Consider the following 13,368-nt stretch of genomic DNA (forward strand, 5'->3'; position numbering starts at 1 on the left):
TTCCTGATATCCAGCCTAAATCTCCCCTGACACAACTTCAGGTAATTTCCTTGAGTCTTGTCACTGTCACCTCAGAGAAGAGATCAGTGTCTGCTCCTTTGCTTCCCCTCATGAAGGAGTTGTAACTGCAATGAGGTGTCCTGTAAGTCTCAGCTGCTCCTCACACAGCTTCTCCTCCAGACCTTTCACCATCCTCATTGCTCTGCTTTGGGCACCCTCTAATGCTTTAATGCTTTTTTACACTGTGGCACCCAACATTGCCCCCAGCACTCGAGGTGAGGCCGCCCCAGTGCAGAGCAGAGGGGACAATCCCCTCCCTTGCCGGGCTGGCCATGCTGGGCCTGATGCCCCCAGGACAGGGTTGGCCCTCCTGGCTGCCAGGGCACTGCTGGCTCATGTTCCACTTGCCATCAACCTGGAGCCTCAGGTCTTTTTCTGCAGTGCTGCTTTTCAGCATCTCCTTCCCCAGTCTATACACACAACCAGGGTTGCCGCATCCCAGGTGCAGAAGCCAGCACCTATCTTTGTTGAATTTCATTCAGTTGGTGATTTCCCATCTCTCTGGCACTTCCTCTTTTTAAACTTCATATGGTTGGTGATTGCCCAGCCCTCTAATTTGCCACTGTCTGTCTGCAGGGCCTTTCTGTCACCCGCTTGCCAAACAAGAATGTCTCGTGAACTTGCTCATCACAGTCCATCAGAGAGAAACTAGAAGAGCCTCTTAAGTGCATTCAGGTCTGATTTTAAAGCCCAAGCTTATCATGATTACTCAAAAAATTTCCACTGAACATTCAGTGACCACAAAGTCACGCCATTACTCTGAAAGAAACAAGCTGCATTTTGCTTCATTACCTCTGAGACTATGAAGTTAAAAAGATTTTTGCAAACACAGCCAGATATTTTTAGTGTTTCTTTAAATCTTAGTATGTAAATGACACTTGAAAATACTTTTTATTGCAGTTGGCATTTTACCTAAGGCCATAACAAGTTGCTTCCCTGGTAAAACATCTTTTTTTCCTAACCACTAGGACATAATTGAGACTCTCAGGTTTATTTTTAAAAAAAGTTCAAGTGTTAAAGCAAATTGTCCATTGAAGAGAAAGCAGTCACTTCAGTGTAGTGATCTGGCAGGACACCAGGGCCTGTAGTACTTCCTAGAGACAGATTTTCAAAACAACCTCTGAAAGCAAGACCCATTTCTTAACCCATTGAGGTACTCTATGATAACATCAAACTGTAAACAAAAGGGAAACAAACCAAAGGAAGTCTCTCTGCTGAGACATGGAGTGGCCCATTATGTACTGGCAATGAGCAGAACTAAGAAGGCAGCACACACTGGTGTCCAAGCAGACAGAGGCTCTCAATGGTGCAGAGCCCTGTGTCTGCACATCTATTGCAGGACACAACTGATTCCAGAACTGATTCCCATTAAGCCTTCCACAAATGGTGTGAAGGAAGAAATGGAATTTGTTTTGAGCAGTTGGACCAGAATCCTTGTAAAAGCGAGTTGAATTTTATCTGTAAATAGAAAATCACAGCAGAAATTAGCCAATTGCAATCTAGCTGCTTGTTTAGAATAATTTTCTGCATGAGGCTGTCTCCCTGTCACCAAAATCAGCCTGTTTTTTGCAGTTGTTCTCTATACCTCTTTCCAGGTCTTACCTAGGCTTTTGCGTTTCTAATGTAAGTCTCTAGCAAAGCACAGCCACTAATCAGCAAGTCACAGAATCTATAAAGATATATGTGAACTTTGCACTCTTCCTACATGTGTTTTATATATCTTTCTCTCAACTGCACCTGTTTGATGCTGCAAATTCTACCCAAGTACTGATGTAGTTTGAACTGCAGTATGTACACTCAGGAAGCTCTTTCCTACTGTGTATGGATCTTTAAAATCACTGTGGCCCATAAAGCAAAGGTAATTAAGTAAGGAAGCTAGCTGGGTTTTAGGCATCTGGCCAACATCATCACCCTTGAAATCCCAGTTGGTGTTTATCTACAACCTGCAGCTTCTAAACACTTTTGCAATCTGACAGTATTTGTGCCAAAGAGAATATTTTGCTGAAACACTGCAAATATCCTGTTTTTTCATTAAGGTAATCTACATTTGGAGGTTTATACCTGTTGTGTAGCTATGTGAGTTTAAATGGTACAAAACTACTCCTGCTGAAGTGACAGGTTACAAAGATTTATCCTAGGAATGTGCAGAGGTGGCTATACTGAATGCCCATGGCAGCACACATCCATGCTGCACCACTGTCCTCGCTGTCCCTTGCCAGGGAAAAGCTGAATTTCATGCAACCACATTTTATAAGAACAGATATTCCTCAGGCACCCAGACTCAGTGGACTGTTATATGTAAAGGCACTTTGGGCTTTCTGAGTCCTCTGCAGGCAATCCCTGGAATAATGCACATACTCTGTCCAGCCCCTGTTTGGAAAATTGTCACATGAATGAGCTGCATCCATCCTGTCCTTGAGGCATACTTAAGGAAAGGAAGATTCCTATCATACTTCACCTCACCCTCTTTGCAAAGGCCAAATACAGGTTTCCCATGCCTCTATAAGAGATTATTTCTAACCCAGCAATTATAGAATAAAATTACAAATTTCAGGTTGGATCAAAACCAATCAGGGAACCTGTCCTTGCCAGTATTGTCCCAATAAGAAAATACTTAGCTGTCTATACAGCACAAGCTGAAAACAGTCTTTCCTATTAACATTTTTGATGCAATGCCCACTTGGAATCAGGAGGATGCTGTATAATTCTCCAGATGGAAAAACCACAATAATTTGGTTTGAATCCTTCTTCCTGATGTTCTTGTGTACATTTTTGAGTTCATATCTCTGAAAGTTTTTGGGTTCATTTTCAATACCTACATTCTCCTTTACCTGCCTACCATCCTCATCATCTAATGTTTTTTCTTTTCCAAATTTCCCTCTAGAGGATAGTGCCAAGAATGTACTCCCTGCAAAATCTGTGCTGGCTTTTGTTTTCTGTCTAGTTGTTTGTGGGGTTTTTTTAATCTTCTATGGTTATACATTCCAGTTATATACATTCTTTACACTCCCTCATTATTTATACTGAGTCTCAGTTATTACTTAGCATTCCTTTAATTCCCTTCCATAGGCTCATATCTTTCTACCCTACTGTGGAAAATGTGAGTGAGCTCTTCAGAGCAGTTCCTCTAGATGATTTGGATTGCTTCTGTTCTCTTCCAAAATCACACTAGAATTGTATTTTTTAATCTTTTGTTACTAAGGCTTCACTTTTCTTGGCATATCACGGTGTGGGAGGATATCTGGTGCAGAAGTCCATCTTCTGAAGATCACCTCTGAAGGTTCAGAATGATTACTGTTTGCCCCAGGATGCTTCAATTCAACCTGCACTTATGAAAGTCTTTTGTCCTACTGACTGAAATAATATCCATATTTTGCTTTTAACTTTCAGTAAGTCTTGCATATATATGCATTGTCCTTTACAGAGTTCAATACTGATGATTCCTTTAAAATAGGGTGGTGAGGCACTGGCAAAAGTTGCCCAGAGACATGGATGTCCCATCCCTGAATGTATTCAAGGCCAGATTGGTGGGGGCTTTGGACACCATGGTTTAGTGGAAGGTGTCTCTGCCTGTGGTAGGAGAGTGGAAATAGATGATCTTTAAGGTCCCTTCCAACCCAAGCCACTCACTGGTTTATTTATATTTTTTATTTTGTATTTTATATTTTATACCTAACCCATTCAGTGATTTATTTATATGGTTTTTGTCTAACAGAAATACTTCAGATTTAAGATCTGTTGACAAGAGAAGTGCCAGCAACATTCAGGCCTGGATATGAGGGCAAATAGTAAATAGAGTCCCCTGTGAATATGCTGGTGCAGAGGCTGGGGTCCATCAGTGCTGGTCATTTTTTAAGCATCACCTCCTGAGGGCACAGGAACAGGCAATTCCCAAGTGTTGAAAGCTAAGCATATGAGGCAGAAGGCCAGCTTGGCTAAACAGGGATCTTCTGTTAGAAATAAAACAAAAAAGGAAGGTGTATGCCCAGTGGCAGTAAGGTCAGGTAGCATGGGGAGGAATACAGAAATGCTGCTTGGTACTGTAGGTAGAAAATTTATTGTGCCAAAGTTCAATTGGAGTTGAAGCATGACTTTGAACTGTGAGAGACAATAGGAGTTATTTTTAAATACAGTCAAGAACTGAACATGGTAAATAAAGGGTATCACCTTACCTTTAAATATGGTAATTTCCCATGTTGGCTAAAGCACCACAGCAGGATTCTGTGAGGGATGTGTCTTGTGTGTTTCTGTACTGTGTAATTATCCCTGCCTTTTTTTTACTACTCAGTGTGGACTGCTTTTTTTATTAAGGGTCTTGTTGCAGAGTTAGTTGAACAGACAGCCCACTCAAAAGAGCCCAACAACTTTTGCTTGCATGCACCAAAGGTTTCCTTCATCGTTTGGCTTGGATGGGAAGGATTTCGTAACTTAGGAAGCCACTCTTAAGCTCACATATAAATGTCCTTTGCACAGAGGGACAGAATCACAAGAAGAGCTTAAAGCACTTTTCCTACTGAAGAGATCAGGAGTCTTTAGGTCAGCTGGAACACCAGAAAGAGCTGCACCCCAGAAAAACATGTATTTGAGTGCCAGCAGCACTCAAATTTTCTGCTCTTAGCAGAAAATACAGAAACTGTCAGATAGAATAGAAACACAGACTCATAGATTCATTTAGGTTAGAAAGGATCTGTACTGAACTTACTGAAACCTTGGTGATTAGCACAAAAACACCTCTTAAATATACTAAAGTGCCTCAAAAAATTTTTATAAGGCAGCAGGAAAATCGGGGTTGTGTGTTCCCAAAATTATAGATGGAAAAATCTCCCAGAACAAAGCCCCAGACCTTATCACAATTGCTTCCTGAAAGGAAGTGAGGCTGTACAGTGCCTAAGGCCAATTGAAGTCTGCTTGGAAACCTTGTCTCTTGTTGCTCTAGGTATCAAAATAGGAAGTAAACAGCTTAGAAACAGTGCTGAGAATGGTTTGGAGGAAGTACAGCTTCCTCTCCCTGCACTTGCTAAGTTTGCTTATCTTCCTTTCCCTCAGCATACCCCTTCACTCATTCCAGCCAAAGACCTTGCAGAAGTGGCCTAGAAAAATAGTGTTTATGCAAAAACATCTTTCACCCACTTGCGGGTCTGAGAAGCCTTGCAATGTTCTGCTTAAGAACAAGAGCTTGAGGCTATACTTCACATCACTCAGACACCCTCTATTCCAGCACCAAGATTTTCACCAAAGATACACCTCAAGCAGCAAGTGGTCTCAGATCTTTGCTGAAGATGCAACCTGATTCTGATTTTTTGCTCTGTCTACATACATATGACAGCAATAGCTAAAGCACTTTGAAGTACTTTACAAGCGTTACTTAAAGGAAAAATACAGTGTTTCTGGAGTTTTCTTTGGACCTTCACTGAATTTAGGAAAAAAAAATCTCCAATCTGATTGAGCTTGTAATGTACAGAGACAACCAGAGAATACAATGCTCTTTTCATCAAAGTTAGAGGCCTTTATGAAAGACATGATGACAGTAGACCTTCTAAGGGAAAAGATGAACAGTCATACAAGTCAGCAAGGCATCAACCCTACAGGCAGAGGTCAAAGCAGAGCTGGAAGAACAGTGACACTGGTCTCTGTGGCCCACTGACCCAACCTATTGTTAGTGCATTAGGGGGTTTAGAGTTAATTTTTGGTTAGAGTAAGGATTAAATACTTGATTTTTAAATGTACTGGTTTGATGAAATTCACATGAGGTAGTGATGTGGTTTAGTTGCAGAGCTGCTAACAGGTCTGGCATGAATAAAATGCCTGATGGACAGAAAAGTATTCCCAAAAGCTGCAAAAAGCAGAAATGCAGTATTTCAGTAGAGAGGAAAATGGAAAAAGGAGAAGAAAAAGAAAAATTAACCTGGTCAGCTTCATCCCAGTTACTAAAAAATATAAGGACAAATAGACAACTCACTCCAAGATAAGGAGGCAACAAATAAAAGGACACATGGATTTGTTGAAAACAAATGACATGAAATCACTCCAGTTTTCTTTGTGACAAAACCAGTCATTGGGTGAAGAGAAGCTGGAAATGTCACTTATATTGATTTTCAAAAGCCCTTACTAGACTTTCTCAGAAGTTAATCAAAGAAACATTTTCTAGGTAGACCAACAATTAAATGGGTGCTAAACAGGTAGAAACCAGACAAGGTACATCTCGGTTTTTCACTGCAAGGAAAAATCAAACAGGAATCCCGGTCAATTTACCCTAAATGTGCACTGATTTGGCATTTTCATGAGTGATTTGGCCAGCAGGATATAAAATATTACTGTTATTAAATAACTGCTGGCTGGGAGGAGGGGTGGCCCTAAGGAATTCCAATAGATAAGGGTAATTGAACACATAAAGGAGGTAAAAGGTTACTTGTCCAGAAGAAAGGAACACCAGCTGAAACACAATCAATCACCTTCAAATATATGAAATGTAAATACAAAGTGGGAGGGCAGAGCCTGTTCTCCCTAAATTTCAGCACAGGCAAAGCTGGGTATGGCTGTAGAGGGTCTAGGCCAGAGGAGCGTCTCTGGGCAACTGATACTGCCTTGTGCTAGCACAACACTCGCCTCCCTCTTAGGTCTGTAGTTTCTGATTTAGTTGCAATGGAATTTCTTATATAAGCTATAAAAAAAGAAGGTAAAATCTGAGATAAATATGTAGAAAATCTGCAGACATTTGGCTTTAGTCAGTGCAGGCTGAGTAGTAAAGTGAACAGGGAATGTTTTAAAATTTATTTTAAATTTTAACACAAGATCAGATTTTCGCAATGAATCATGCAAACATTTCAGATTGATTTTTTCAAAACAAAATTAACTCTTTTTGGGGGAAAAAGAAAAAGACATGTCTGGATTGCAAGCTGGTCCAAACTTTACATGTGAGTAGTTTATAAAGTATAGCTTCTTACTTTCACTGGAAGATGATTTTTAATATTTCTAATCAAGATATTCTGATAACACCACTGGGAAAAAAATTGTCTTTTTATCTGTATTTATCATGCATTTTTAAAAAAATCTCATTATTTCAGTCTTTTTGCTAAACAAATATTTTAATTCCATTATTATATTAACTGAACAAGACACTCTACTGGACAAAAGTGCTACTATAAAGTTCTGCTGGCTGCTGTTACAAGAGACAAACTGTAGACTATGTAGAATTTCAGCCTTTTCAGTATTCTAGAAAGTCTGATCAAGATTTTGCAAATGGTTTAGCTTTCATTCATTGGTGCACTCACAATTTTTAACAGAAATTTTTTAGTGGGAACCATTTGAAAACAGCAGGGTTTTTTTACACGGGTGAGTAAAAAAAAAAATCCATCTAAGAAGAGAGAAGTCGCAGAATCACTGGATTTGCTGAGTTGGAAGAAACCCACAAGGATCCTCACATGTAACTCCTGGCCCTGCACAGGACCACCCCAAGAGTCACACCATGTTCGTGAGCATTGTCCAAACACTTCTGGAACTGTCAGGCTGGTGCTGTGGCCACTTTCCTGGGGAGCTGTTCCAGTGCCCAGCCCTCCTCTGGCTAAAGAACCTTTTCATAAAATCCAGCCTAATATACAACTTTGGGTACTTCCCTTGGGTTCTGTTGCTAATCACCACAAAGAAAAGATGACAGAATCACAGAATCAATCAGGTTGGAAAAGACATCTGAAATCATCAAGTCCAACCTGTGACCTAACACCATTGTGTCCACCAGACCATGGCACAGAGTGCCACATCCATTCTTTCTGTAAGTATCTCCAAGGACAATGACTCCTCCCTGGGCAGCCCATTCTAAAGTCTAATCACCCTTTCAGTGAAGAAAATCTTCTTCCTGTCCAACCTGGACGTCCCCTGCACAGGTTAAGGCTCTGTCATCTGTCACTGGTTGCCTGGGAGAAGAGACTGACCTCCAGCTGGCTACACCCTCCTGTCAGCGGGTTGTAGAGAGTATTAAGGTCTCCCCTGAGCCTCCTCTTCTTCAGGCTAAACAACTCCACCTCCCTCATCTGCTCCTCAATCTCTGCCCCTCTGCTTCCCTTCATGATGGAATTGTAACTGCAGTGAGGTATCCCCTGTCTTCTCTCCTCTAGTGAGTGACCTCAGCCACTCCTCATATGGCTTCCTCTCCAGACTCTTCATCATCCTCCTGGCCATCATTTGGATGCTTTTTAATGGTTTCACGTCTTTCTTACACTGTGGCACCCAAATCTGCCCCCAGCACTCGAGGTGAGGCCGCCCCAGTGCAGAGCAGAGGGGACAATCCCCTCCCTTGCCGGGCTGGCCATGCTGGGCCTGATGCCCCCAGGACAGGGTTGGCCCTCCTGGCTGCCAGGGCACTGCTGGCTCATGTTCCACCCACCATTGACCAGGAGCCCCAGGTCCCTTTCTGTGGCACTGCTTTCCCCTCCCCAGTCTATACACACAACCAGGATTGCTGCATCCCAGGTGCAGAAGCCAGCACCTATCTTTGTTGAATTTCATACAGTTGGTGATTCCCCATCTCTCTAATTTGTCAAAGTGCCTTTCCAGGACGCCTCTGCCCTTGAGGGTGTCACCAGCTCCTCCCAGTTTTTTGTCATTTGTGAATTTACTTAGCATCCATCCTTTCCAGTCCTAAGTACAAGTAATTTATGAAGATGCTGAGGAACACACGGCCAAGGATGGAGCCCTGTGGAACATGGATAAGTCACCATTCACTGTAACCCTTTGTGCCCCACCCATGAGCCAGTTGCTCACACATCACAGGATGTGTTTGTCCTGCTGCGAGCTAGACATTTTGCCCAGAAGGATCCTGTGAGAGACAGTATCAAGAGCTTAACTGAAGTGCAAAAAGATAAAAATAAGATCCACTGGCTTTCCTTGATTGATTAGGTGGGCTACCTTGTTGTGAAAGGAAGTTAGGTTTGACAAGCACGACTTTCCCCACATGAAGCCATGCTGGCTATGACCAATGACTATATTGTCCTCCAGGTGTTTTTCAGCTCCTCCCAGAAGAATTTTCTGTCATCTTACTGTGGTGTTCTCTAGACCATGCACTGGGTACACTGCACTCCCATGGAGTGTGTAGCCTTGAAGCTAGTTCAAGGTGCAGTGATCTCCCCGTGGGAAGTCTCCTGGAGAGACTTCTCTTGGCTTATGGTGACCCAAACATCAAAACCATGAGCCTTTGCAACATCATGTTAATTTGTTATTTGTTATTGTTTAGTTCCCCAGTTCCTGGTGTTTACGCCTCCTGATTGGTTCTTTTTGGATCCTCTCCTTGGTTGGTCCCTTTCCCAATTCCCTTCCCCATTAGCCCAGTTGTAAAATCCCACCCCCTGGCTACCCTATATAGTCCCTCTCCCCGTCAGCTGTTTGATTCTTCCCCTTTGGATGTCCTGGAATACAGAAGACCTTTGAAGGAGAGAAGATCCTGTCTCACTGTTTTATTCCTGCATTATCTGAGGTGGCAAGCATGGATCTGCTGCTCAGGGAGCCTCACAAAAGGGCAAATCACTTAAGGCCTGAGAGTGCCTGTGCCCCCATCACAGAGAGTGTCTTTTTAAAGATGCTTCTGATGAGGAAGGTCACAGCATCTGTACCACCAGACCAGACTGCGACATTTTAGCAGGCACTGAAAAGAGATTGATTTTAATCTTTAATTTCCTTTAATTTCCAGGCTCCTCCTTCTCACTCTTCTTGAAAATCAGGACCTCTCCAGATTCCCAAGACCGCTCAAAAATCATCCAGATAGGCTTTGCAATGACACCAACCAGCTCTCTGGGCATTCGCAGGTGAATACCTCAAGGGGTATCCAGATGGAGCAGCAAAACCCACACGTTCACAGTCAACAGGGGGTTGATCATTCTCACATTTGTGGTCTTGCAGCTCAGGCTCTGAGGCCCTCTTGTTCAGTCATCCATGGGGAAGATGGAGGCAAAACCAGCAGTAAACACACCTGCCTCATCTTTGTCCCTCTTGGTGAGGTGACAACCATTATTATAAAAAGTAGAAGCCTTTAACAGTGAGAGTTTGGTGGCTTAGAATCGTATTGCTGCTTCTGCTTCAGGCTGAGATTAAGAAAACTTGAAGGGTCAACTTCTGACTTCTTCAACACTTTTGTGATTATATTAACACACAAGAGGAGTGTGCAATGAAAATTGAGCCAGAGTTTTGTAAGCAGAGATTTGGGAGCTCCACAAGGAAAAGAAAGGCTTTAAAAATATACTTCATAGATTCTTGGATTTTTATGATGCACACTAGTGTTTTCTGAACCTTTCTGATTCAAGGTTCTAAGGCTTATTGTCAATATGCAATGACTGAAAGGAATATAAGAGGAATGGTACCACAGCTGCCACTTCTGTCTCCTGGACTATCCAAATGTTAGGAGGAGCCTCCATGAAAAATGCAAGTGATGACAGAACTGGCAAGGATGGCCTGATGACTATGTTTATTCTATGAACCTGAACTGAAATGAAGCCATCCAAAATTTTGGCATGCAAGGCACAACTCCAAAAGGCTGCATCAGATGACTGTGGTATGCAACCAGCATTCCTCAGGATGAAAAGGCAGCATCTGAGTCTTTGTGGCCCTCAAGCCAAGACAAGGAAAAAGCAAGAGCCGGGGAAAACACATTCCTCAGGAAGTCATTTACAGTTGTGCACATGTCTGTATTTTTTCCATGGCATACACTGTTGGCTTGCAAATCTCACCAACTCTCTGTGGCATTTTAGGAGTTCCAATCAAGTCATCCGGTAGGAGACAGTAGCTACTCTTGGTACTCTGGTTGTCATTGAGATTGTAGCTTTGTGTAACCTCATGTAATCACCTGAACTGCCTCTGATCAGAGATCTGCTAACAAGGAAAACTTCCACCTATTTTTCCTGTTCAGTAAAGGAACAGGAACTTTATGGCTATGAGAAATGTAAGACTGGCCATGTTTGTGATGTCATGAGACAAAAATCTCACTGAACTCATGCCAATATTGGGAAATTGAACCATTTCCAAAAGGAATGGGAAAATTGTTGCCAGCCAGAGCATCCTACAAAAAAACTGCTTTTTGGGATACTGCACTTCTCTGGTCAGCATTGCAGAACATCAAGCTCAGCCCAATGCAATATCCAGTCCAACCAGGGCATGTTAGGACTCCTCAAAAGCTCACTTCCCAACTTCATCTCTTTCTCTAATCATCATACAAGATTTTAAATACTAAAAACTGTGGTCTCTGAACTAACTTTTCCATCTCAGATTTCCTGCCCTGCCGAAACAGTGCCCAATGGCAAAGGCCTTGAGCTTAACCTTCCCCAATTCTCTGGTGGATACAACCCAGCTTGGGCTGCCAGGCAGGGAAAGCAGCCACCTGGCTTCCCCCTTTTGCCTTCTCTTGTGCCATGGCCCAGGCAGTGGCAGTTCACAGGACCCAACCAGCATCACAGGGATCTGCCCTGCCCTCGAGGGTGGTGCCAGGGCATGGCCCTTTGTGACAGTGGCCTGGTGTGAGAGTGGCTCTTTGTGATGCAATGCCCTAGAAGAGCACCTCCCTCCGGAAACAGCAGCTGCCCAGGGCAATGCTGACAAGTCTGTGGCAAAGGATGCCAGAGACAACCATGGAGAAGGGGGAGCAGCTGGAAGCATGGCCAGCGAGTGGCTTGGCTGAAACTGCTTCCCTGACCAGCATTTCTGCAGGTGCAGGGACAGACCACCAGCAACGAGCAGCACAGGAGGAGCCACCAGGGCTGTCAGTGTGCATTGAGTGCTACCAAAGTGCTACATGGCTGTGGGGGCACAAGAAGCAGAGGCCTTTTGTGAGGGAGGTCATCATCTCCTTTAAGAGGAGGCCTCCTGAGGACCTGGATGGGAGCTGCCTGGCCAGCTCACGCAGACAGGCCCCGCTCTGCAAAGCCACCCTGCCACAGCAGCAGGATGGCCTGAAGGATAAGGAGCCAGAGAGCCAAGGACAAGGTTTCTCCCTGAGGTGCTCTGGGGGACTTGATGACATGCCTGGGCAGGTAAGTGCTAAGGATGGAAATGGATGGCCTGAGACAGGATGGGACAGGTGCACAAGCCTCTCATGGGTGGTAGGCTGTGTCGCACTACAGGTGACAGGGAAGTTCATGAAGGACATCTTGAATAAGCAGGTGATACTGGAGCAGCTGGGAGCCCAAACTCCTGTCATTGAGCCCGTAGCCTTGACCAGAGAACGTGAAGATGTTGCTGACACAGAGCTGTCCGAGAAAGAGGAATGGGCAGATGCCATGGACACAGAGCTCTTAGAGGAAGAGAGATGGGAAGATGCCATTGATACTGAGCTGCCAGAGGAGGAGGAATGGGAAGATGCAATGGACACAGAGCTTTCCCAAGGGACAGATGCTCTTGTGTCACCTCCTGTCCACCACCTGATCAGTTCCTTGGGCCTAGAGGACAACACTGGTCCTAGGGAGGGTCCCAGCTTCCCCAGCAGTGTGGGCAGAGAGGCTGCAGGAGAGGCAGTTGATAAACACCTTAGAGCATCTCCTTCCCCAGTGCATCCAGCAGATGTCCAGCTGGCTGATTCTGCCCCACTTAGAGCTCCTGAGGAAGAGGAGCACCACACACCACTCAAATATGAGGAGGTAGAGCCACCACTTTCTTCTGCCCCTGTGGAGGCAGCAAGAGCAGCAGGGGCAGAGAGCCAGGCACCTGCTCCACATGGCGGCACAGCTGATGTCCCAACTCAGCTGGACACAGCCCAGTCCATGGAGGCTAAAGGTGCGGACAAGGCTGTGCTTGTGGTCCAGGGACTTGACCAGCCACCAAGAGAAATATGGGTCCAGGAACGAAGCAAGGACAAGATGACAGGACACACAGCCACAGCAGAAGTGGCAGAGAATCTGGAAGCTGGCCTGCACAGCCCCACAACCGATGCTCTGCTACTGCTGAACTCAGCTGACTACATCAGAACTGAAATCCTTAAGAGAGCCTGGTTTATGATCCAGGGACTTTTCCAGGATCCAGAAGAAGAGCAGGAGCCGGAAAGAAGCATGGATGAGGTGACAGCAGCAACCACCAAAGCAGAGGGGCCAGAGAGCCCAGCACATGCCCCACACAGCCCCACAGTCGATAACCCATGTCTGCTGGACATGACTGACTGCATCAGAACTGAGACTGTAAAGAAGGCCTGTCTTATGGTCTGGGAACCTGTCCAGGAGCCAGAAGAAGAGTGGGAACAGGAAGGAAGCAGGGACAAGGTGACAACAGCAACCACCACAGCAGAGGGGCCAGAGAGCCCAGCACATGCCCCACACAGTCCCACAGCTGATAACCCACCTC

The sequence above is a fragment of the Zosterops lateralis genome (genome assembly GCF_965231275.1).
Source record: "Zosterops lateralis genome assembly, chromosome: Z".
In the NCBI taxonomy this organism is placed as follows: Eukaryota; Metazoa; Chordata; class Aves; order Passeriformes; family Zosteropidae; genus Zosterops; species Zosterops lateralis.